This window comes from Humulus lupulus, chromosome 5 (genome assembly GCF_963169125.1).
Source record: "Humulus lupulus chromosome 5, drHumLupu1.1, whole genome shotgun sequence".
Lineage (NCBI taxonomy): Eukaryota > Viridiplantae > Streptophyta > Magnoliopsida > Rosales > Cannabaceae > Humulus > Humulus lupulus.
In genome coordinates, this window is record NC_084797.1 from 72,847,583 (window position 1) to 72,868,386 (window position 20,804).

Genomic DNA, 20,804 nt, shown 5'->3' on the forward strand with positions numbered 1-20,804 from the left:
TTTTTTGCCTTTTGTTTCCCCTTGCCTTGGGGAGCAGAAGGCCCTTCTGCAGAAGGATTGCCCATGGGTTCCCTGATTGTAATTCCCGTCGGCCTCCTTCGTGGAGGGGACGCAGGGGGTTGCTGCTCGGGAACCCCCTCGACAGTGGCATCGGCTACCACGGGTCCTCTTGTTTCATGGCGAGGAGCCAGGAGGCCAGCTAGCCTCAGATTTTCATCAGTGACCAGGGACTTGATGCTTTTTTCTGCGTCTGTCATCCTGGCCAGTGCATTGGACCTCAACACCATGTATGGTGTTGGGGTCGGACGTAACCATGGGCCTGAAAGACAAAATGTACTTTAAGAAAAATGAAGGGAAATTCGCTGATGAAAAGTACCGACCAATAAAAGCAGCACTTACCTCCTCGAGCGAAGGCCAAGTTGTTGCTGGTTATGTTTGGAGTAAGGAAGTACTCCTTGCTGTACTGCCCCACGTTGGATATGTGCGTGGTGGCACTCAGGAACGTCCGGTTTGTCTCCTGGTGACAAAGATGGAAGAAGCTCGTCCCATATTGTTGAGCGTTGGACTTGAGGTCAAAGAGATAATTGACCTCATGGGGGGTAGGTTCTAGCCATTTTTTAAGTTTGTACAGGATATAGAGTGCGGCCAGCATTCTATATCCATTCGGAGTAATTTGGAAGGGGGCGACACCAAAATAGTCGGCCACCCCCTGATAAAAAGGATGAAGAGGGAGGATAGCCCCCGCCTCTATGTGGTACCGAGACCAAGCACTGTATACACCTCCGGGGAGGTTAGCCCTTTGGTCTGCAGCAGGAATTTTGAGAGTAACCCCTGTTAGGGGATACTTCCTAAGGTAGTTAGCAAGCATCCTAGGAGTCACTCGGCTGATTGGGGAGAAATACCACTTGACATCAGGCAAATTCTGATGGTGAGGGCGGGCTCTAGTTTGGATGTTAGGGTCAGGAGCAGGATTTTCTCGGCCACTGGTCGAAGGAACCCTGGCCTGTGAATTAGGCTGGGCAGGAGGGTTTGGACTATCGTCGGATTCAGGTCTTTTCTTGCCTAAGGATTTGGAACGAGCCATTTGAGGAGGAGAAGGACGAGGTCTGGATGAAGATCGTGAAAAAGGAATCTCGTGGATTCGGTCGGTCGGTTGTTCTTTACCTTCGAGCAGCTGGGCGAGAAGATCGTCGTCGATGGGCCGTTCACCTCCCCACAAATCTGGCATCAAAGTCTGCAAACAGAAGAATGGGGAGGTGAGGATAGAGAATTTTTAAAGGCTTTTTAGAATAACGCTGGTCGAGTATAAAAGCCAAGCTTTTATACAGCAACATTCTAACAAAAATTAAAATTTTCCACACGAACAGTTTGAGAAACGGATCAGAGGGTGAAAGAAAAAAGTTTTTTCATAAAAGCTTTTTCAACTCCCCTTAGGGCGGGAAAAATCTATTTTTCGGCTGGCCTAAAAATCGAATTTTTACTTCGGTTTTACGTCCTAAAAGTATGATCCCAACTATCAAACTAACTCGTAACCTTTTTCGCCTACAAGACATTCTACTGACAAACATCTCAAACCAGAAGAAGATGAACTCAAACAGTCAACATACAGAAGCATGCATTACGGAAATATGAAGCATAAGGATTCAAAAACTTACCAGAAAGAAGATCGTGGAGACTGGTAAAGGGTCTTCGGAAGTCGAAGAACTCTCTGGCCCAGTCTTGAAAGCACAGAAGAGCGGTCTCCAGGAGAAGATGGAACCTCTGGTTTTAGGGTTTTTGAAATGAGTAATAGCGTGCGTAAAAAGAAAAAGAAAACTTCGGAGATGTTATATAAGTTTGTCTGTGGTATTAAAAAGGTGTAATCATCAGTTTCCCTTTTTCGAAGTATGGGGAAGCGGGATAGCCGTTGAATTATTACTGGGGAACTGAAAAGTCATGATTAGACAGGAGTAGGTTGCTTTTTCCAAGAACGCACGAAGGATTCTGACACGTATGGCGGGGTCACCGAAGGGTCGTTCGCTCAGAAGTTTATTTATTGCTCGTAATAAATAAACTTGGGGGGCAAATGTTATCCAAAAAATTGGCATTGATGACGTGGCAAGTGATCCCTGGATACTTGGCTGACATCTGGAGGAACTCTGCTAGTGTATCGACCAAAAGGTACATTATAAGCAGGAGGCGGCCCAGTCTTTCCTGCGACCAGTCTGGTCGATGGTTTCGCATACAACATATTGTTACAATAAAGATCTTTGTAAATCCCGAAATTAACTCACACAATCTCCTGAGTATCCGATTATTCAGGAGAGAATATCTGTAACAATCTCGTGTAATCCCCCTTGAGCCTATAAATAGAGAAAGATAGCTCAAGGAAGGGACTTTTGGCTTTCGAATTATTTGAGACTAGAGTAATTCTACCCGAAATATTGTATTGTTCTTCAGAGGTTAGTGAAACTCATTGAACCCTTGTTCTTTGATCACTCCTTTGATTCTCACATCAATAACAATCTAAGTGGACGTAGGTTATTACCAGATCCTGGGGCCGAACCACTATAAAACATCGTGTTCTTATTATTTTTGTCATTCGATTCTTTTCAACGCATTCATTCACATCAAGCATATTTTGACTCCGTGTTAGTTGTCCAAAATCTGGGTCAATAGGTTGCATCCAGGACATTTATTTAGAAACTTAGTTCGTGTTAGTTTTATCGACCCCTCGTGCTCTTTAGGAAAAATACTGGTTAGTCAATTTAACTAACTTCTAAGTTTTAGGACCTGGTTGTATCCATGACATTTATTTAAAAACTTAGTTTGCATTAGTTTTATCGACACCTCGTGCTCTTTAGGAAAACACTGGTTAATCAATTTAACTAACTTCTAAGTTTTGGGACCTAGTTGTATCCAGGACATTTATTTAAAATCTTAGTTCGCGTTAGTTTTATCGACACCTCGTGTTCTTTAGGAAAAACACTAGTTAGTCAATTTAACTAACTTCTAAGTTTCAGGACCTGGTTGTATCCAGGACATTTATATAAAAACTTAGTTTGCGTTAGTTTTATCGACACCTTGTGTTCTTTAGGAAAAACACTAGTTAGTCAATTTAACTAGCTTCTAAGCTTTAGGACCTGGTTGTATCCAAGACATTTATTTAAAAACTTAGTTCGCTTTAGTTTTATCGACACCTCGTGTTTTTTAGGAAAAACACTGGTTGGTCAATTTAACTAACTTCTAAGCTTTAGGACCTGGTTGTATCCAGGAAATTTATTTAAAAGCTTAGTTCGCGTTAGTTTTATCGACACCTCGTGTTCTTTAGGAAAAAAACTGGTTAGTCAATTTAACTAACTTCTAAGCTTTAGGACCTTGTTGTATCCAGGATATATTCCCCCCAAGTAAATAGAAAGGGATTTTTCTTGGTTACTTGGAACATGCTCTTCTAACACTACACACACACAGGAACATACAACGATATACAAAAGTACTTCTCATTTTTTTAATAAAACAAGGTGGCTTTCATAATTAAGCCTTACAAAAGTATGACTATTGATAATATTTCTTTAGGTGTATAGCGTTCCATGTCTGTGGGACTGCTTCTCCATTAGGTCGAGCTAGTTTAAAGGTTCCTTCCTTCACAACCTTTATTATCTGATAGGGTCCTTCCCAGTTTGGTCCCAAGACTCCATCCTTGGGATCCTTACCGGCTAAGAAGACTCTTCGGAGCACCAGGTTGCCTAAGTTAAAGATGCGTCTCTTGACCTTTGAGTTGAAATAATGAGTGATTTTTTGTTGATAATGTGCGAGCTGCTGCTGCGAAGCTTCTCATTTTTCATCAATTAGGTCGAGGGACACGCTGAGAAATTTGTCGTTCTGGTCTTGATCAAACGCCCAGACTCTATGCGAGGCTATCTTTGTTTCGATAGGAAGGACGTCCTTGCTCTCGAAAGTCAGGGAGAAAGGAGTGTGACCCATCGAAGTTCGGTGCGGGGTTTGGTACGCCCACAACACCTGGGGGAGCTGTTTAGGCCAAACTCCCTTGGCTTCATCCAACCTCTTCTTAAGGCTCGCTTTTAGTGTCTTTTTCACAGCCTCGACCTGCCCATTAGCCTGGGGGTAGACCACGGAGGAATTTTTTTTAATTATGCCATGCCTTTCGCAGAATTCGGTGAAGAGGTCGCTATCGAACTGGGTTCTATTATCCGACACGATCTTCTTCGGCAGCCCGAATCGACAGACGATATTCTTAACCACAAAGTCGAGGACCCTATTTGAGGTAATCATCGCCAGGGGCTCCGCTTCTGCCCATTTCGTGAAGTAGTCAATAGCCACCACCGCATAGCGAACTCCTCCTTTTCCCGTGGGCAGGGTACCAACTAAATCAATTCCCTAGATTGCGAATGGCCACGGGGACGAAATCATCTTCAGCTCGACTGGAGGGGCTTGGGCGACCGTGGAAAACCGCTGACACTTGTCGCACTTTTGGACATAAGAAATCGAGTCCTTCGATAGAGTGAGCCAATAATATCCTTGCCTTAATATCTTCAACGCCAGGTTTTGCCCCCCAGCGTGATCTCCACAAAATCCTTCATGTACCTCCTGTAGAATAGTTTTTGCTTCGCTTGGCAGAACACACTGCAGAAGAGGTAAAGAAAGACCATGCCAGTACAACGTCCCGTCTACCATTGTATACCTCGGAGCTTGGTAAAGTATCCTCCTCGCGCCGTTTCGCTCTTCAAGTAACTTTCCTGTTGTGAGGTACTCGACTATGGGAGTCATCTAGGTCGGCCTGGCGTTGATCATCTCGACCTCCCTTCCAGTTTCCTCTATGCTTGGCCTTTCCAAGAATTCCACCGGTACCAGGCCCAAGGTTTCGGCCTCCCTGGAGGTGGCGAGCTTTGTTAAGGCGTCAGCATTGGCATTTTGCTCCCAAGGTATCTGTTCAACTAGGCTGTACTCAAATGTAGACAACCCTTTTTTACCTTAGCCAGGTAGGTCGCCATCTTGGTTCCCCGCGCTTGGTATTCTCCTGATACCTGATTTACCACGAGCTGGGAATCGCTATAGCACTGGATGGAGCTGGCCTTCAGCTCCTGGTCCACTCTTAGCCCAGCCAATAAAGCTTTGTACTTGGCCTCGTTGTTGGATGCCTCAAATCTGAAACGTAACGCGGAGTGGAAATGATGTCCCTCCAGGGATATTAAAATGACTCCAGCTCCAGATCCGTTCTCGTTAGACGAACTGTCCACAAAGACTTTCCACGAGGCAATTACCGGTTCTTCCACTGGTTCCTCTTGGAATCCCGTGCACTCTGCTACAAAATCAGCCAGAGCTTGGCTTTTGATCGTAGTTCACGGCACGTACAGTATCTCGAATTGGCTGAGTTCGATAGCCCACTTCAAAAGACGCCCTGATGCCTCAGGTTTATGCAAAACCTGCCTTAAAGGTTGATCGGTTATGACGTGGATTGAATGGGACTGGAAGTATGGGTTGAGCTTTCTGGAGGCCGTGATAAGGAAAAATGCCATCTTTTCCATCATTGGATGTCTAGACTCGGCTCCGAGAAGCCTCTTGCTAATGTAGTAGACCGGCTTCTGAGATCGGTCCTCCTCACGAACCAGCACGGTACTGGCTGCATCTTCCATTACAGCTAGGTAAAGAAAAAGAGGCTCTCCTACTGTTGGCTTAGATAACATGGGCGACTCAGCTAAATGTGCTTTTAGGTTGAGGAAGGCCCGCTCACACTCTTCGGTCCACTCAAACTTTTTATTTCCCCAGAGCACGTTATAGAATTGCAAATACTTGTCGGTTGATTTGGAAATGAAACGATTAAGGGCTGCCACCCGTCCTGTTAGACTTTGGATGTCTTTTCGTGACCAGGGTGATGGAATTTCGAGTAGGGACCTGATTTTGTCGGGGTTCGCCTCTATTCCTCTGGTGTTGACTATGAAACCTAGAAATTTTCCTGACGCGACCCCGAAGGTACACTTTTGGGGATTCAGCCTCATACCGTACTGTCTTAAAATCTTAAAACATTCCTTCAGATCGGGGACATGGTTATTGGAAGTTTTCAACTTGACCAACATGTCGTCAACGTACACTTCCATGTTTTTCCCGATCTGATTAGCAAACATCTTGTTGACCAATCTCTGGTATGTAGCTCCTGCATTCTTTAGCTCGAAGGGCATGACCTTGTAACAATAAACGTTAGTTGGGGTCATGAAGCTAGTGTGTTCCTGGTCCGCAGGATTCATGGTGATCTGGTTATAGCCTGAGTATGCATCCATAAAGGACATGAGCTCGTGCCCCGCGGTGGCATCCACCAATTGGTCAATTCTCGGCAAAGGGAAGCAATCTTTGGGGCAGGCTTTATTCAGATCAGAAAATTCGATGCAGGTCCGCCACTTCCCGTTGGTCTTCGGGAACAAAACAGGATTGGTGACCCAGATCAGGTATTTTGCCTCGTGAATAAAGCCGTACTTTAAAAGTCGAGTTACTTCCTCTTCTAGGGCCTCAGCTCGGGTCGTGCCCAGGCGCCTTTGTTTTTAGGACTTTGCAGGAACATTTTGTCCAAGTTGAGGGTGTGCATGATGACGCTTGGGCTGATCCCTATCATGTCTTCATGAGACCAGGTGAACACATCAAGATTCTCTTGTAGAAATCTCAGCAGCTCCGCCTTCCTCTCATTACACAGGTTTTTCCCGAGCTTCACCACCTTTGAGGGGTCTTTCGGATCGATGTTCACCTCTTTGAGTTCCTCGATGGCCTGGAGCTTGGATCTATCTTCGCCTATCTTGGGTTCGATATCATCATTCAAGGTGATACCTTCCCCATTGGCTTCCTAAGGTTTTTCTATCTCAGGAATAGATCGTACTTCCTGAGATTCCTCATGTCCGCTTTGAATGGTCATTGTCCGCTGCCCGTGTCGTGATTTTCCCTTCATGGAAATGCTATAGCATTCCCTGGCAGTGAGCTGATCATCTCAGACCGTACATATCCCCGTAGAGGAGGGGAATTTGACTGCGAGATGGCGGATAGAAGTTATGGCCTCAAATGCCATCAACGTAGGTCGACCCAGAATAGCGTTGTAGGCGGTGGGACAATCGATGACCACGAACTCGAGGAGCTTAGAGATAGTTCGGGGCCCTTCTTCCAAGGTTATTACTAGCTCTATTGTTCCTATCGCTGCCGAACCTTCTCCGGAAAATCCATACAGCATCATGGATGTGGCCTTCAGCTCGGTGATGGACAATCCCATTTTCTCCAGCGTAGACCAGAATAGCAGGTTCACCAAACTCCCATTATCGACTAGTATCCTCCTAACTCTCTGGTTGGCGAGATGGGCGGTTATGACTAGAGGATCGTTATGGGGGAATTGGACGTGACCAACATCCTCCTCGGTAAAAATGATTGGTTGCCTCTCCAATCGTTGCTGTTTGGGTAGATGCTGCTCCGGGACGAATTCCACTCCGTTATGAGCCTTCATCTCATTGACATATTTCTTTTGGGCACCTCTACTCGTGTCGGCCAAATGGGGGCCTCCGGAGATTGTGGATATCTCTCCTCCTATTACAGGAGGAGGGGTATCCTGACTTATCCGGGGCACGTGCTGATTTACCGGAGCTTCCGGGGCTGGCTGACTAGTAGGAACCCAGTTCCGCGCGTACTGAGCCAAAAGTCCGGCTCTGATGAGTGTCTCGATCTCATCCTTCAAATGCCTACAATTGTCAGTGTTGTGGTCGATGTCGTTGTGGAATCGACAAAACTTTGAAGGGTCCCTCTTAGCCTTCTGGTGTTTCAAAGGTTCCGGCTTTTTCCAGGGAAGGCGGGCAGAATTTGATAGGAAAATGTGCTCCCTAGTGTTTGTGAGCTCGGTATAAGCCGCGTAGACTGGCTTAAACTTTTCCACGAGCTTGTTCTTCTTCGGACTGTGCTGGCTGCCCTCGCCACTCCCTTTTCTCTTGCCTCCACTCCCTTGGTTATTATGGTTAACGGTTTGAGTCATTTTTACGACATTCGTTTCCACTCCAACGGGCTGATCAAGGGTTTGGCTGGTTCCCGCGACTAATTCTCGCGCCTCTTCCAGGTTTATCCATTCCTGGGCCTTGTTCAGGAATTCATCCATGATACGGACACCTCTTCTCTGTATCTTTCCATAGCCCGCCTCCAACGAGGATTCCAGTCCTCAAGGCCATAAGCTTGGAACTATCTTCTGCATCCCTGGCTAGAGCCACGACGTTTGCGAACTTGCTCAGGTAGGCTTTCAAAGGTTCCCTGGGCTGTTGCTTCATGTTCGCCAGGGTGTCAGCTTTGAAGCGGGCAGCTTGAGAAGCTCGGAATGCTCTCTTGATGTCAGCAAAAAAATTCTTCCACGAGCTGATGGAATGCTTTCTACACTGCTTGAACCATTGCCTAGCTGGCCCAGTCAGGGTGGAAGGGAATATCAAACACCTCAACTCGGGTTTGATATTATGGGCCATCATCAGGGTATTGAACATACCCAAATGGTCCGATGGGTATCCGTCTCCATCGAATTTAGATAGGTGGGGCCTCCGGAAACCCGGCGGGTACGTTGTGGCTGCTATGTTGCAGGCAAAAAGCTCGAGTTTGTCCCCTGAGTCATACTCATCCTTCTCCTTTTCTGACAAGAGATTCTTCATTAGCTCATCCATCTGAGCTAAACGTTCTAGGGTCTGGTCCTTAATCCCTTGGTTGTTCTGGGGTTGTTCAACAGCTCCAGTTCCATTGTACGCGTTAGGCAGGTTATTGTCCCTCCAAGCTTGAGCTTGGTTAGGTGGGACATTCCCACTATCACGTACTTCGGAATGACCACCCTCTTGGCAAGCATGACTTCCATTTCTAGACGGATTCCCCCTCTGCAAGTTGAGGCGGTCTCGAAGGTCGGCAATCGAGGTGGCCCGAGGGCTTTGCGCTGAACTTAAGCGATTACGCAGGTCTTCACCGGATCTACCACTTCGGTGGCTCTCAGTCCTGTAGCTCCCGTTGGAAAATCTTGGAGCTCGCTGCTGGGGTGAGGATCCGAGACCTCCCCACGTGCTCGGGGGCGATGGGAAGGATCGGCGGGAGGAGGATTTCTTTTGCTTCTCCCGTGTGTCGGAATGTCTCGAACTGGACGGGGAGGAGACGGGTATCTTATCGGCGATGGGGGATACCTAACTAGTGAAGCGATCCTAGTCCCATCCAGGCGGATCAAATTAGCTTGCGGCCGCTCTACTCTACCATCTCCAGCATCCTGCGCCCGGCGGTCTGACCGCGGCACGGGAGGGCTGGTCGGAGCAGGTTGTCTGCGCAAGCCTTCCCCGGATATCCTCCGTGAGCTGCCACGAGCCCTTCTAGGCGTGTTCAATGGTGGAATCGAGCTAGGAGTTGAGGTTCGGACTGATCGGCTGAATTGTTGATTGGCCCTGGGAAACTCCTCAAACATAGTTTCCTGGTTATGGTGTGACATGGGTGTAGAACTCGGGGTTGAGGTTCTGACCGATCGACTCGGTCTGGGCTGATTATCCCCGCGGGACTTGCGAGTCCCACTTTGCCTCTTTCCAACGTTAACGTCGGTTGTAAGAGGGGGTAGCCGGGCCAAGACTTCTTCGATTTGCTTACTTGCTCTGGATAACTGACCCCTCAACTGTATGTTCTCCATCTCTATCACCGTCAGGAAACCCGGGTTCAGATTTGGCGGTCGGGGCGCCGAACTCCTGGTGTCGTCCTGGGCCATTGGCTGCTTTCCTGATCGCTGCTGGACCTCAGGATTTGGTTAATCGGATATGGCGGCATGGTGGGCCTCCTGCCCATCATGTTGATCCGCCTCGTTACCATGCCTCAAACGAGTAACCACCGTGATCAGGTTTTTGTGATAGCACCAATCTAAATCCTCTCAATGAAAGCACCAAACTGTTGACGCGGTTCTTCGCCAACAGGTAATTATAAGAATAAATAGGATGGATTAGTGCAAATGGTGAACCGTAATATGAAAATAATTATATTCTGGATTTGAGAAACTAATAGCATGGGAAGATGGTCACTCCTTTATTTTTAGGTGGTTCGAAGGTTAAAATCCCTATAGTCCACCAGTCGATATTATTGATATCTCTTGACTATTTCTTACAGAATGTTTCTTTAAAAAAATATGCCAACCCCTTTGTAACGACCCGAATTTGCTAATAGGGCTTAGGGCCTTGATTAGTGTGCCTGGAGGGCAATAAATGGATTATTATGTTAATATATGAATTAATGTGAAAATATGATAATGATGCATGTTTAGTTGAATTAAATGTGCATGCGGGCCCCGTCTGGATATTAGGGGAATAAATGTGATAAATGCTATATATATGTGATATGTCTGTGCAGCACGATCCGAGATAGTCCAGGGGAGCGGTTAGCCAGGAAGTCACAACGGGGTCGAGAATCCGACTCGGGGCGAGTCGAGGGGTAATTTGGGTATTAGATATATTATGGGGTTATCGGGTTATGAAAATAAATATTTAGAGATATATTTGAGGATAGAATGTCTAGGAGGGGATATTGGGGAAATTTACAATTTTTCCCTCGGGGACGTTTTGGTACCCCGAGCCTTGAGGTAACCCTATAGACTTAAGTTAAGTAAAACAAAAAGGAAGAATTATTTAGAAACTTGGGGAAACCGACATATACCTTTCTTTTAAGTTAAGGATAGCTTCTCATCACTCTCTCTCTCACCTTCTCTTCTCTAAGGCATATCAAAGGAGAACTTTGGAGGAGTTAGTCAAGAATGGAGGACTTTGGGCTGTTAGAGTTAAGGAGCTAAGGGCTGGGCATTTAAGGAACCAGTTCAGAAGCATAGCACAGCAAAGGTAAGCTTTAATTATGGGAATTATGCTTAGATTTCAGTTGTGTTTTTGGGTTATGCAAGTGGGTAAAACTTGATCTGTTTTTGGGTGTTTTAGTTGAGTTTTGGAGCAGGTTTTAATGGGGTTTTGATGTTGATATTGAGCTAGAATGTTTGTGTTAATTATCTGGGATTGTTAGCTAAGTTTTGGGTGAATTGGCTTGAGGAAAGTGTAGGAAGTTGATGAAGAATTCTGGGTTGGAGGTGAGGGCCGCGACCCTAGGATGGGCATGCCGCGGCCATGGGAGGCCGAGATGTCTCATGTGCGCCGCAGCCCGTGTGTGTTGCAAGGAAGTGCTAGCCTCTGTTTTGAGGCTAGCCGCGGCGCTTGAGGATGGGGCCGCGACTCTTAGAGCTAGTTTGTGTTTTTAAGGGTGTTTAGGTTTGGGAACTCAATGGTTAAGGCTCGGGATGGATTTTATCACCCGGATTGATAGAATTCAAGGTCCCGGAGGTTAGAGTTATGGCTCGAAGTTATTCAATTGATTAGAACTTGATGGATGGATATGGTTATTGTGTTGTGACTAGGGTTTCGGTGAGGCTCAAGTTAGGGGACTAGCTCAGGACATTGGTGCTCGGCGAGCTCGAGATTCAGGTAAGAAAACCCTTATTCCCATAGAGCTTGTATGTAGGGCTGAGCCCAATGTGTTTGGATTGTAGGGCGTAGCCCTTTGATTGTATTTGCTAGTATTATGTACTTGATTGTTATGCCATGGGTGCAATTATGTGAATGATTGGCAAGAGCCGGGAACGGTTTAGGCCGAGGTCGGCAAGGGCCGGGAACGACATAGGGCCGGGAACGGCGTTAGGCACGTTGAGTGTAAGGCCGAGTTTGGCAAGGGGCCGGGAGTAGCGTTGAGAACGTGGAGTGTGAGTTGCCAGGACGAGACCCTAAAAGGATACCTGGGATATCCTCACGGTGTGGACTGCGAACCCAGGGCTTGGTAAACGCCTGGGACGGCTAGGCCGTATGTGTTTAGCCCATTGGTGGCCTGTCTATATGCTTGATATATGTGTTGCATATGTTATTTGTTTGTGGGTTTTCTTGCTGGGCTTCGGCTCACAGATGCTCTGTGATCCAGGTAAGGGTAAGGAGAAAGCCAACCGACCATGAGTGTAGCAGGCGTGAGGCGGCGTGTACATGTTGGGCCAGCCTGGCTGCCACAGCCAGAGGATTTTGGGAGATGGTTGTAAATAAACTTAGCTTTTGTCGTTTAGTCGACTTGGTTCGATTTATATAATGTAAATTTTTCTAAACTGTATTTTGGTATCCCAGGTGTCAAACTTTTACGATTTTCAATGAAATGGAATTATTTCTAAGGTTTTTCCTCTATTTATGGCTTAATTACACTGTTTGACTTAAAACCTCGATTAGCGAGTTGAAAGCACGTTTTTAAACTCACTTAGTAACGACTCTAAGAAAGTAGGGCATTACACCCTTGCACTACCCAGGGTCTTGGTATTTATAGGTAGAAGATATCTGGGTTGGCAATGGGGTCATCTCGTGATGTCTTTATCCTTCACGTCATCTCTATGACATTGATGATTAATTCCTAAACCTTACAGGGAAGTAAGGTCTAATCAACAGGTAAGGATGGGTAATGGGCTGCCTGGTCCAAATTAGATACGGGATGTCTGAATGCGCACATTTATACTACGCATCTGAAAAATCAGGAATAAAACAAACATGTGATGTTTGATATATGCACGTTTATGTTGCGTGGTAGAATTTACAAGGATTCGGGTGTCATATCTCTGCCGGATCACGAGCTTAATGTGGCGCCAGCTCGTGACACTCTTATTGCTGACACGATGCCTCCGAGTAGCAGTTTATTCTCTAATCAACTCGGGCTAGACAGATGGAGGTCCGTAACAAAACAACTCCGGGTGGACGATTTACACGTGGCAGATCGAATTAGGCCCTTTTCTAGCTCGCCAATAGTCTGTGGATATTTAGGGTGTACAAACTTATTGGAGCTTGATTTCATAGGCCCATGGTCCCCATTGTACCTTTGATAAAATCATCTAGATAGTCTCAATTAATTGATTTACTTATCAATTAGAATTATCAAAGTTGACCAGGTCAATTTTGGATAGTTTCACAGAGTTATGTAATTTTGAGAAGAAAAGAGAAATCATGGCAGATTTATTAATTAAGATAAATTGGTATCTAAATTAATAAATAAATTTAAATCAAGGTTCAAATTATGAATAATTAATTTGATAAAGGATTTAAATAATTATTTAATTAATTAAATCAATAGAAAATAATACATGCATTGATTTTAAGTCCAATGGACTTATAATCAAATGAGAAATTTCATGGGCCTAAAGCCCATGATAATTTTGACCTAGGGCATTAAAATGGCTATTATTTTATTGATTTTTTAATTAAATTAAATGGCCTAATTGAGTCTATAAAAGGAGTGCTTAGAGAGAAGTCAAAACATAAGTTTGATAAGTCACAAGTAAGATTTTCTGATAGTTTTAGATTCTCTCTAAACACAAGTCCTTTTTCTAAGCCTCTTGATTAATTTATCTTCTTCTCTCTATATCTATCTCATGTGTTGAGAATTGCCCACACTAGTCTAGGTGATTCTAAGGATACATTGGAAGATTGTGATGAAATTAGAAGAACAGTTCAGTTTCTTGATAATACTCTGCGACAGAAAGGATTCAAGAGTTAGAGAAACTGAAGGAAGGACTCTTTAATTCGCTGTGTATACTGTAAGTATTCTATTCATTGTTTCTCTTTGAATTCAATTTTAGAAACATGTTTTAGGCTATCTCGTATTAATTTGTTTAATATCAGATATACATGAAAATAAATAAAGATCCTGTATAAAGTTTTTCTAACACACCCATGATAGGCTAAAAAATCTAAAGCTCGTTCATGAGATGCGTCGGACCATAGTTGAGTTGATTACGAATGTGCAAACACGGTGCAATCTGAGCATTCACAGTGTCATCACGTATGTGTGGAGACGGTGCTATCCAAGCATTTATGGTACTATCACGAGCATTGACGGTACCATCACGAATGTGCGGACATGGTACTAGTTCTAGGGATTCCTCAATCACGACAAACTCGGAGTTGTCACCTATCAACTCTATGTTCATATTCTGCTTCCAATTAAGGAAGTTTTCTCCAGTGAGTTTTTCCATCGAAAGTTGAGAAAGGATGGGAGTAGACACAGACACTACATAACTTAAAACTACAAATTACCAATAAAATTGAAATCAATCACATTTGCTCAATAAAACTTCTATTCACACAAATTTCAAGAAATAGCACAACATATACCAAAATATGTAAGATATGAGAAAAAATACCAAAAATAATCATATCTCTATTTCTTTAGGTTTTTAACTAATCTATGATATCCTTATCCCGGTTGGCGAGAGTCAAAAAAATACTACTAGTTAAATAGAGTTGTAAACTCATTTAATAATAGACACCACTATTAACAACCTATTATTCGATCAAAATAAGAAAACAAAATCTCTTATTTTATGAGCTAGACCCACGGTTTTGATAATCATAGATTTATTCCTCGTAGTCACCGTAGGGGTGAGTCTAGTAGAATTTGACCTATAATTATCTATCTTTCGAGATCTAACCTTGTCAAAATAGCTAATGAACACCTTTCGTAGGAGGACGAATCAAAGCACCTCGAGGCCCCATTAAGATATTGACTATCTTAAACCAACGGTGGAGATTGAATAAAAATCTTAAAATAAGCTCATTATTAAAATTAGAAAATAGTATTTTTATTATTTATTTTTAGAAAATTAATGACTATGGCTCTCCAAAAAATTGAAAAAGATTAAAATTTTAAAACCAAACTCCTATAATTTCCTATTAATTCTAAAGTGTCACATTGAAACAAATTCAATTAATTTAGAATTAATTTGTTGCTAATCAATATTTAGGTTTAACTAATATAATGAACCTATACAATTAAGTCCAACTTAGGTAAATGGGCCTTAACAATTGGACTTGTATGGAGGAGGGCTGGGTCCAGTATGTCGTTCCCAAAAGACAGGAATTTAAACCTTCATTTTTTTAATTGTTATTAATTGATTAGGCCCACTATAGTCATGCAAAGCAAATGGGCCTTCACAAGTGGAATCACCCACAAGAGAGGAATTTAAACTTTACATTTTCCAATGGGCCCAAATAAAGCCTATCATTTTATGAATATTTTATTTGGCAAAATACCATATATCTAACAAAAATATGGGTCACTATATGCATCTAAGCCCAATTGCAAAAATACCACATATAGTGCAAACAGACATGTTATAATTGGATGGGCCTAATCATGTTACTACATGAGCAATTCTATGAATTTATGCAAAAATACCACAATTAATTATCTAAGATTTATCAAAAAATTCAAACTAATAAATTTTTTACAAAAAATAGGTGGCTTGCCCAAAACAGTGGGGCAACATGACTCGATATGGGTGATAGTAGATAAATATACCAAGTTATCTCATTCTCTGCTAGTGAGGACAAACTATATTGTGGACTCGTTTGCAGAGCTGTATTTAAGAGAGATTGTACGTCTCCATGGAGTTCCAAAATCTATAGTATTGAACTGGGATTCCATTTTTACCTCCAAATTTTGGGGAAGCTTGCAGAAGGCTATGGGGGCTCAGTTGAAGTTTAGTACAACCTATCATCCTCAGATAGACGGGTAGTCTGAGAGGATGATTCAGATATTGGAGGACATGCTTAGAGCATACTAGATTTCGAGGGGTCTTGGAGTAATTATCTTCCGTTGATTGAGTTTTCATACAATAAAAATGATCAATTAATGATTGGAGTAGGTCCATATGAGATGTTGTATGGTAGGAAGTGTAGCTCACCCATTCATTGGGATGAAATGGGAGAAAGGAAGTATTTGGGTCCTGAGATGGTTCAGAGGACTAACAAGGCTATTGAGAAGATCAGAGCCCGAATGCTCGCCTCACAGAGTAGATAGAAAAGCTAAGCTGACCCTAAGCATAGGGGCATGGAATTCTAGGTAGGGGACCACGTATTTCTATGAGTTTCACCACTGCGGGGAGTAAAAAGGTTTGGAAAGAAAGGCAAACTAAGCCCTAGGTTTATAGGACCTTTCGAGATCCTAGAAAGGATTAGGCAAGTAGCCTATAGATTGGCTCTGCTCCCATTATTATCAAGAATTCATGATGTGTTTCACATCTTAATGCTTCAGAAGTATGTGTCAGATACGACCCATGTATTGGGATATGAGGATCTGGAGCTACAGACAGATTTGTCTGTCGAGGAGCGACCAGTTATGATCCTAGATAGAAAGGACAAGGTTCTGAGGAACAAGACGATTCCTCTAGTTAAAGTTTTATGGAGAAATAGCAAGGTCGAGGATGCGACCTGGGAGCTAGAGTCAGTTATGCGGGATCAACATCCAGAGTTGTTCAAGTAAATTTCGAGGACGAAATTTTCAGTCGGAGGGGATAGTTGTAACATCTCGAATGTGCTAATAAGGCTTAGTGCATTGATTAGGGTGCCGGGAAGGCATAATTGGATTTAATTGTGAAATTAATTCAATATAGGTGTGATTAAGTGGCATATATGAATTATATTGTGATATGAATATGAATATGTATACATGTTTATGTGTATTAAATATGCATGTGGGCCCGTTTTTGTTAATAAAGGCATATTCGTAATTTTGACCCATTGAGGGTATAAATGTAATTATATGTATTATGTGATTGAGACCACATTATTGTGTGAATATATTTGGGATATTCAGCACGAGGCGATCCTAGTGAGCGAGTTAGCGAAAAAGTCACAACGAGGTCAAATACCCAGCTCAGGGTGAGCCTAAGGATATTTTAGTAACTTAGTGCGTAGTCGGGATTTCTCGGGTGATGGGTAGATATTTGGTGATTTTTTGGGTATGCCGGGATTAACTGGGAATCTTAAGTGTAATTTGAGGATTAGCGAGAAAAGTGGCTAATGATTGTTTTTCCCTTGAGGGCATTCAAGGGTAAGGTTTTGAACAAGGGGCACTTTAATCTTTTTGTGTCAAAGGGATAAACATAGCCTAGGACTGCCTTAGCCATCTAGAGACCTTAGGAACCTTAGAACAGGTAGAGCAGCTCACATCTCTCTCTTTCCCTCGCTCATCTCTCTCTTGGGGCAATTGGGAGGCTTGTGAAATTTTTGAGGAATTCCCTAGGGAATCTAAGGAGATGAAGCTAGGATTGGGATTACGAGATAGTTTGGGGTCCAAATCAATGTTGAGGTAAGATCTGTAGCCTGATTTTGCTATGAATTATTTAATTAGTTCATGTTTTGATTGAGTTTTAGCTCTAGCTTTGGTTTTTGAGTTTTGGTAAGGCTGATGTTTAGTGTTTGGGGTAATTGTGTTGTTGATGTTGTGTTGTTGAGAGTCTTGGACTCTATTGGGACTTAGGTTCCACTTTGGATTGGGTTTGGAGAGGTTTTGGCTCGGGGGAAACGCAGAAAAAACTGAGAATTTCTGGGTTCGTGGGGTTGCGCTGCGGCGCTATTCTTGAAGCGTCGCGGCCCGCATGAACTCAAAGGCTAAGGGTTTTTCTCTGAACCGCCTTAGCGCCGTGGCATTGGGTGGGTTGCACCGCGACGCGTGTCTAGTGTAGCAAGGGGGAGGCTCTCTGACTTGTAGAGGGCTGTGACGCTTTTAAGGGGCGCCCTAGCTCAAATGGCAAAAATTGTCCAAATAGGGTTTTTAAGCTCGACAACTCAAACCTAAAGGCTCAGGAAGGATTCTACTACCCGATTTAGTAGAATTCGAGGTCCCAGAGGCTAGTAAGTATTTTTGTAGCTTTTAATTAGTTTAGATCTTGATGATTATCGTTATTGTGTTGTGACTAGGTTATATCGCTAGGGCTCAAGAGTAGGGATCGTGCTCGGGATCGCCATACACTATCTAATCGGGAATTGAGGTAAGAAAACTACACCCTGGTTGTAATCGAGGCTTGGCCCCTATAAAAGAATATGACTATTGTTGTACTTGTGATTATCTAGTTAGGCATGCTTGTGTATGATGCATCTAAATGTATGTTATGCAATCTATATGTTTGATTATATTTAATCTAAAAGCTCGGCCTAAGGGCGCCGGGAACAGCAATAAGCATGTGCAACACATGAAATTTTGGCTAGGGAAACCTGGGAGTGAAATATACACTTGGTTAGATCGAACGCCACAAAAATTATTAGAAGTGATGTCTACACTTGTCTAACTCATTGATCTTTTATGTTGAACTATGTGTTTGTTTGAGCATGGTTGTTACTGCTAAGCTTGTTGTTTATATTCTGTTGCCTATTTGAATCTGTTGATTTAAGTTTTCTTGCTAAGCTTTGGCTCACAGGTGCTATGTGGTGCAGGTAAGGGAAAGGGGAAACTGGACCAGCCATGACTTGGAGAGCTTTAGGGGCGGCGTGTACATTTGCAGCTGCTCGACCGCCACGGCCGTGGATTCAACACGGACTAAAGCCAAACCTTAATTTTGTTGCTTATGCCGGCTTATGTTGTAACTACTTTTGGAAGTTGTAAATGCCTTGTAAATATTTATTTTTGGATCCCATGTACATGCTCAAACTTTTGAATGAGAATCACTATTCCTATGATCAAAATTTGTAAATCATAATCCATCAGTAACCCTTAGTTACATGTTTATATCCAAATGACTTTATTAGCAAGTCTAGCACTATTTAAAAAACACAATGTAATGGTGTTGACGGTGAATAATCATCAACGATATGAGGTTAGAAAACTGAGACTGTATTGCCAAAGATATCTTAGAAGAAGAAGGAGAGAACTTGAAAGAGTACTATGCAGAACAACAATGGAGTAAAAATTGTCTATTGCTTAATAGCCTTAGCATACAGTCAATCTTCCAACCCCCTTTGCTGGAGGGGTGAATGTCTATTTATATTGGGGCTCTAATGGCTCCTGATACATCGTGGTCCCAAGGGACAAGATTGTACATAGGTACATTGTCAGGGTAGTAGCACAGGTCATAGTGGAGCTGAAGGTGGTGGTGTCAGCCTGGTACATAGCCAGAGGTATACAGGTAGTGTCTCCACTCTTTGTACAAATTCGTACCACCATTACTTGTACGATACAGATGTCAGGGTCGCGCCTCTGTCCTCCTCATGGTTGTACATTCTGCATCTATATACGTACAGGTACCTTGTACATGCTCACGTCCTCCGTTCTTGAAGGTCCTTCTCCCTTCTCCCCTAAAACATCCTCTCTCATCACCTTCTAATATCTTTCTAAGTGTTGGACACACTTACTATTTCCCCATCTCTACTTGGGGAGCAAGGGACATATGGTATGTGGTGAGGTAATGAAGCCCTTACTACGTGTGGCTCTCCTCCAGGCCCCGTCATCATGGCAAAGAGGCCCTTGGACATTTTGCATGCAGGCGAGGTGCCATCGGCCCATAGGAGATGCCACTATACTTGGAGCAAGATGACAAGGTGTTGCGGCTCTACGTGGTGTACGGGGGTGTACGAACCTCCTCGGCAGCCTTCACCTAGCTAGCCTCCGAGATGGTGCATAGCGCGGGACGGATGCTGGTGACGCGAGGCTGGTTGCGCGAGGCGCCTGGGTGTGCGGGGTCGTGATGTCTCACGAGGTGTCTGGTGCGAGACAGGTGGCATGAAGCACCTGGGTGCACGAGGATGGGACGTCTTGCAAGGTGCCAGGTGCGTGGCAGGTGGGCGAGGCTTGGCGAGGCATGGAGTGTCTCGTTGCGCGAGGCTGGGCGAGGCTTGGGGTGTCTTGCTGCGCGAGGCTGGGTGAGGCAGGGCCAGGCATGGAGCGCCTTGCTACGCGAGGCTCGGGGTGTCTCGCTACGTGAGGCTGGACGAGGCTTGGAGCGCCTCGCTGAGTGAGGCTGGGCAAGACATGGTGCGAGACACCCTTCTAGGCATGAGGCCCTTCCGAGGCACGAAACGCCCTGATGGCGCGAGGCCATTGGCCTAGGGAAATATTCACCTATAATTTCCAGACTTCCATCGAGGGAAGCTTTAAGGGAAATTATTCAATATTCACAAGACCTATAGGTCCGAGCTCAATAGCATGAATACCTTACCTTTAGCCATGTAGTCTAACTATGGACCAAAGATTTTTTCCTTGGTCAATTTTTGGCATTCACACTTGCCCTCGAGTCTATAAGGAGGTCTTTAGGCGTCCTTGTAGACTCATCATAGGGCTACACTTACTATGCTTTGGTAGTATTTCTATGCACTTTCTTGTAAACCAAGTGTTTGGTAGTGAGAGGTTGGTGTACCTTGATCACTTGTAAGGATATGTCAACCCTTTGGGTTCTCACTATCCTTTTATATATTTTTGCACGCACTTATTATTTCTTGCGAGAAGCGTCCTTCTCGTCAATAGGCATAGTACTATTTTTGCAAGCGTCTTCTTTGAGACCCTTTTTGGCAAGCACCTTCTTCGAGGCCCTTTTTGCAAGCGTCTACTTTGAGGCCCTTTTTGCGGGCGTCTACTTTGAGAACTTATCTGCAAGCGTCTACTTTGAGACCCTTTTTGCAAGCGTCTACTTTGAGACCCTTTTTGCAAGCGTCCACTTTGAGACCCTTTTTGCAAGCGCCTACTTTGAGACCCTTTTACGATTTTTGAGGTGATCTCCGTTCGGGTCAGGACTTTTATGGCTAGATGGTCCTTTTCCAATTTTAAACTTCGTCGGCGACCTCTCTAGCACGACGCCCCCTTCTACATGGAATCCTCTGACGTATTGGTAGTAGGGCAGCTGGAGGAAGGTTCACTTTCTTCAACATGCGAGTTCTTATGGCCCTCTTCCACACGTATCTACTTCTGTGCTCTTTCGAAGAAATCATCTAAATTTGAAACTTCTCTTTTGAGCATATTACCCCATAACT